We start from the raw sequence: 6,003 nt of genomic DNA, 5'->3' as shown, positions 1-6,003 counted from the left end.
TTATATTGGTGTTTTTTAACATAGAACAACAGTTGTCTATTTCAAAACAACCCATAGGCTAATATTGAATATGTAAGTTATAAATTAATAATACAGTGATCCGCTTGAACTGACTGACAGGGCACTTTCAGGTGAAGCTAAGGTGAGGGGGAGGTGCATATATCATACATGTATACTGCAAATAAATATAGCTGTTTTAAAGGCTTCTATTTCCAGCACATTATGTAAATCTTATGCAAATATATATAAAATTATAATATTATAAATGAGTAATAGTAGATAATAATTTTGCTGGAAATTTTATTAAATATTTATTTCTCAATTAGATAGTTTTTAATTTTCCTTCAAAGGACATACTTAGTCGTGGGGGTGATAAGTGCTGATAGATCGCCCACCAGTTGGCTTGACGTCCTATCGTCACTCACTACAGTACCTGATCTTCCCAGGTAGTCCCCTTCCCTGGTACTGGTCAGGCCCGATACACTGCTTAGCTTCCAAGATCGGACGAGGTTGGGCGTGCCAGTGTGGTATGACTGTATACACGTGTGAGACGTCGTAACACTGGTGATCCGATCGCTCAATAACACTCGAAATCAGATTAGCTTAATTAATTTTATTAGAGTGCAGGAGTGTGTTTAATAAGAGGGAGATTGTGAATATGAAAAGCAGGACTAAATGAAAAAGGAGGATACTGCACCTCACAGGAAAGGTGCAATCTCGTATCCTTCGTATACTGTATATATATCTATATATATCTATGTATATATCTATATATATCTATATATATATATATATCTATATATATATATATATATATATATATATATATAGGGAAAAATGGAGGGATAGGGAATCGGCGCTCAGTGTTGTTAAGAAATGGTATACTTTAAAAGCCAAATATATGCATAAAAGTGTAAGTTTATAAAAATAATTTATTATATGAGAGTAAAAGGTTATATAAAAATACAATAAAAAAATGGACATGAATGGAGACATATAAAAATTCTTTTAAGAAAACTAGAGTATTGACCAAAAAAATATAATATCAAAAGGATAAGGAGATCAACTTAGCTTGTATAACGCAGGGGGTTAGTGCAGAAAATCCAACGCGTTTCGTCTCATCAGACTTCTTCAAAGGGTATATATATATATATATATAACCAGTAGCAACATAGATGGCACTCAGAGTCTGATAATAATGAGTAATGACATCTGTATTGGATGTTGAATCAAACGTTTTCGGAGCTTCTGCCCCGTCCTCAGGACAACATCTACAGCAAAAGCACAAACACAAATAACTTTCATAAATACCCTTACCCGTCACCCGATTCACGTTCCGTACAGCGATCGAACATCACGCCCGCTTGGAACATCCTCTGCTTCACTTCCTGGTGCACGGCCGCCGTTGCTATGGGAACCGCTGTGTATGCGTTCCACATGCCAGCTTCCTGCGCTCCATCCAGCCAGCTAGAGGTCCCGTCGTAGCCGTAGTGTGAGAGCTGCAGGATAGGGGAACAGAACATACATGTTTAAGACATACATATTAAAAACACAAGATAACGTAACATTTAGCTAAAGAACATGAGCGATATTAGAAATAATATATGTATGTAAAGAACAGTGTAAAATTACATGACATGAGCAACCCTATTATAGCATACTATTCCAATTGATTTTTTCATTCAAGCCCATTGGTTTAGTAGTGCCCAAATGGATAATCCATCGGGATTCCTTCAAAAGCAATTGTTTACCCCGATCCCCTCTTCGCTGAGACTCCGGCACATGGTCAACCATATAATACTTCAGATCTTCAATGGAATGACCTGCTTCCTTAAAATGTCGGGATACCGGCTGATCAATATTTTTCCCATTAAGGGTCATATTGATTGCCGACCTGTGGGCATTCATCCGTTTCTTGAATTTACGGGTAGTTTGGGCGATATAGTGTAATCCACAAGGGCACACAATTATGTACACTACATGTGTGGTATTGCATGTCAGAACAAATCTGTTATCATATACTTTGTCCCTATGCGGATGCTTGAACTCTCTACAAGCTACCATATATTTGCAAGTGATACAATTATGGCACCTGTAACAGTCTGGAGGTTTAGTGTACACATTGCTAAGTTTTTGGCCCCCTTTACCTGTAATGTCAGCATGAAAAAGTCTATCCCGTAGATTACTTCCACGCTTAAATGCTGCCAGAGGTCTTTTATTACTGAAGATAGGAAGCTCTTTGTCAGAGCTTACAATTGGCCAGAGAGCATTCGTAGCCATACGGATGATGGGACTAGCCGTAGTAAAATTACTGACCCAAGGAATGACATTATCTTGTTTACGCTTAACTGGGTTAAGTAAACTAGCCCTATTCATGGCTAAAACCGTAATTTTTTGTTCATTGAGAATTGAGGGACAATATCCTCTGTCAATGAACTTAGTAATAAGACCATCTAAAGCCTCTGACAACAATGCAGGTTCACTAGTGATGCGTGCAAAGCGCATCATTTGGGACAACGGGAGATCCTTCTTCAAAGCCGAGGGGTGATGACTAGGGGCCCTCAAAAACGTGTTTCTATCAGTACATTTGGAGTGAACACCTGTCTCAATTTTACCATTAGTGACTGTTACCCGTACATCCAAGAAATTGGCACTAATAGTACTATGGCTGAAAGTGAACTTAATTGGTGAATCAAAATTATTGATGGAAAACATCAATTGCAAAAAACTTTCTTCCCCCCGGTCCATGTCATCTATGTACCGGGTAAAAAACAAAATGATGACTGACATTAGGGTCACTGAAGAACATATCTTCCTCCTGTAGAAACATGTATACATTTGCATACGAGGGGGCTACAGGAGACCCTATGGCACACCCTCGTAATTGCAGGGAAAACCACCGTCAAATAGAAAATAATTACGCCTTAGTGTTAATTCTAATAAGGTCAAAAACAGCACATGATCAAAGCTCAATACAGGAAGATGTCGCTCAATAAAATGCCTCATCGCTATCATCCCTTCTTTGTGAGGGATTGAAGTGTAAAGACTGGATACATTTAGACAGCATAGCAAAGTTCCATCTGGTATATTGCCAATGTCCCCTAGAAGATTCAGGAATGAAGTCGTGTCCTTAAGAAAAGTATGTTCTTTCATCAGTAGTGGCTGGAGGATGCTGTCCAGTAATTGAGAGGTAGGCAGTAACAAAGAGTCCCTTGCAGAAATAATGGGCCTGCACGGTAACTCGGTCAGGCTCTTATGTATTTTTGGCAAAGTGTACAGCGTCGGCACCTTTGGGTGCTGCACACAAAGTGCTTTAAAGACTTTCTGAGGGATTTTATTCTCACTGTGTTTCTGGCGGGCGTGATGTTCGAGCGCTGTACGGAGCGGGAATCGGGTGACGGGTAAGGGTATTTATGTAAGTTATTTGTGTTTGTGCTTTTGCTGTAGATGTTGTCCTGAGGACGGGGCAGAAGCTCCGAAAATGTTTGATTCAACATCCAATACAGATGTCATTATTCATGATTATCAGACCCTGAGTGCCATCTATGTTGCTACTGGATATTACTGTTTACTGATGGGCACCTGAGCAGTTGGGATATTTGTATCGAGTGCCGGCAGACTGTGGAGTGGTGTATGTATATATATATATATATATATATATATACACACTGCTCAAAAAAATAAAGGGAACACTAAAATAACACATCCTAGATCTGAATGAATGAAATATTCTTATTAAATACTTTGTTCTTTACATAGTTGAATGTGCTGACAACAAAATCACACAAAAATTATAAATGGAAATCAAATTTATTAACCCACGGAGGTCTGGATTTGGAGTCACCCTCAAAATTAAAGTGGAAAAACACACTACAGACTGATCCAACTTTGATGTAATGTCCTTAAAACAAGTCAAAATGAGGCTCAGTAGTGTGTGTGGCCTCCACGTGCCAGTATGACCTCCCTACAATGCCTGGGCATGCTCCTGATGAGGTGGCGGATGGTCTCCTGAGGGATCTCCTCCCAGACCTGGACTAAAGCATCCGCCAACTCCTGGACAGTCTGTGGTGCAACGTTGCATTGGTGGATGGAGCGAGACATGATGTCCCAGATGTGCTCAATTGGATTCAGGTCTGGGGAATGGGCAGGCCAGTCCATAGCATCAATGCCTTCATCTTGCAGGAACTGCTGACACACTCCAGCCACATGAGGTCTAGCATTGTCTTGCATTAGGAGGAACCCAGGGCCAACCGCACCAGCATATGGTCTCACAAGGGGTCTGAGGATCTCACCTCGGTACCTAATGGCAGTCAGGCTACCTCTGGCAAACACATGGAGGGCTGTGCGGCCCCCCCAAAGAAATGCCACCCCACACCATTACTGACCCACTGCCAAACCGGTCATGCTGGTGGATGTTGCAGGCAGCAGAACGTTCTCCTTGGCATCTCCAGACTCTGTCACGTCTGTCACATATGCTCAGTGAGAACCTGCTTTCATCTGTGAAGAGCACAGGGCGCCAGTGGCGAATTTGCCAATCTTGGTGTTCTCTGGCAAATGCCAAACGTCCTGCACGGTGTTGGGCTGTAAGCACAACCCCCACCTGTGGACATCGGGCCCTCATACCACCCTCATGGAGTCTGTTTCTGATCATTTGAGTAGACACATGCACATTTGTGGCTTGCTGGAGGTCATTTTGCAGGGCTCTGGCAGTGCTCCTCCTGTTCCTCTTTGCACAAAGGCGGAGGTAACGGTCCTGCTGCTGGGTTGTTGCCCTCCTACGGCCTCCTCCTTGTCTCCTGATGTACTGGCCTGTCTCCTGGTAGCGCCTCCATGCTCTGGACACTACGCTGACAGACACAGCAAACCTTCTTGCCACAGCTCGCATTGATGTGCCATCCTGGATGAGCTGCACTACCTGAGCCACTTGTGTGGGTTGTAGGGAGGTCATACAGGCACGTGGAGGCCACACACACTACTGAGCCTCATTTTGACTTGTTTTAAGGACATTACATCAAAGTTGGATCAGCCTGTAGTGTGTTTTTCCACTTTAATTTTGAGGGTGACTCCAAATCCAGACCTCCATGGGTTAATAAATTTGATTTCCATTGATAATTTTTGTGTGATTTTGTTGTCAGCACACTCAACTATGTAAAGAACAAAGTATTTAATAAGAATATTTCATTCTTTCAGATCTAGGATGTGTTATTTTAGTGTTCCCTTTATTTTTTTGAGCAGTGTATATATATATATATATATATATATATATATATAGGATCATTTGAGGCGGCACTCATGAGTCTTTAATGCTGTGACTTGTTCATTGGTATATCATTCCCTGAGGACGGGCTGCTGCCCGAAACATGTTGGATTAATATACTAACAAATAAACAAGTCACTAGACAAGTCACAAGAGACTACATGAATATGTGTAATGATATATTTTTAACACACTGTAAATTGTATAGAAATTATTTCAGTTCTATCCAATTTGCATGTCACCTGGTTATAGGATGATGCTGTTTGACATTGGGGCTGTGGCAGGGGCAGACTGTCAGGGTAACAGTCCCAACACATCGGTCAGTGTGGGAGGATGCGGCTCACTTCCAGCTGCACAGAGCACACAGGGGCAGGGAGAGCAGACTCTGGCCGCTAATCGGAAACCATGTATGGCACTGTTGGCACTGTGCTGCTCACCTCTTCACACCTTCTCCATGCTAAGTAGGATGAGGGTAGTGAGTCGTGTGGCTGGGGTCACACATGGGGGAGTTTGAGGGTGGGAGTACACGCAGGCGAACATGAATTTGGGGCATCAATTTCACAGCCTGTCCCCAGGCTGTTTGTTGAAAAAAATAATTCAGAAAGGACAGGGGCGGCCGGGCCGCCAGTGGGGGAGATGGATCAGCCGAGGGATGGGGAAGCCCTTTCCACCCTGGTTGAAGGTGACACTCCCGGCTTTTCTCCTCGGGCTGCAGAAATTCCGTGGCCTCCTCACACAGTTTGTGG

At 42.4% G+C, this 6,003-nt stretch overlaps 1 pseudogene; it reads right to left on the bottom strand.

Moving 5' to 3' along the window:
- Positions 1–421: 421 nt before the first annotated feature.
- LOC134930497 (5S ribosomal RNA) lies at positions 422–541 on the bottom strand (annotated as a pseudogene).
- Positions 542–6,003: the final 5,462 nt, after the last annotated feature.

The sequence above is a fragment of the Pseudophryne corroboree genome, chromosome 5 (genome assembly GCF_028390025.1).
Source record: "Pseudophryne corroboree isolate aPseCor3 chromosome 5, aPseCor3.hap2, whole genome shotgun sequence".
NCBI classification, from domain to species: domain Eukaryota; kingdom Metazoa; phylum Chordata; class Amphibia; order Anura; family Myobatrachidae; genus Pseudophryne; species Pseudophryne corroboree.
Note: the sequence above shows the minus strand (reverse complement) of the source record. Positions and strands in the feature narration are given on the sequence as shown.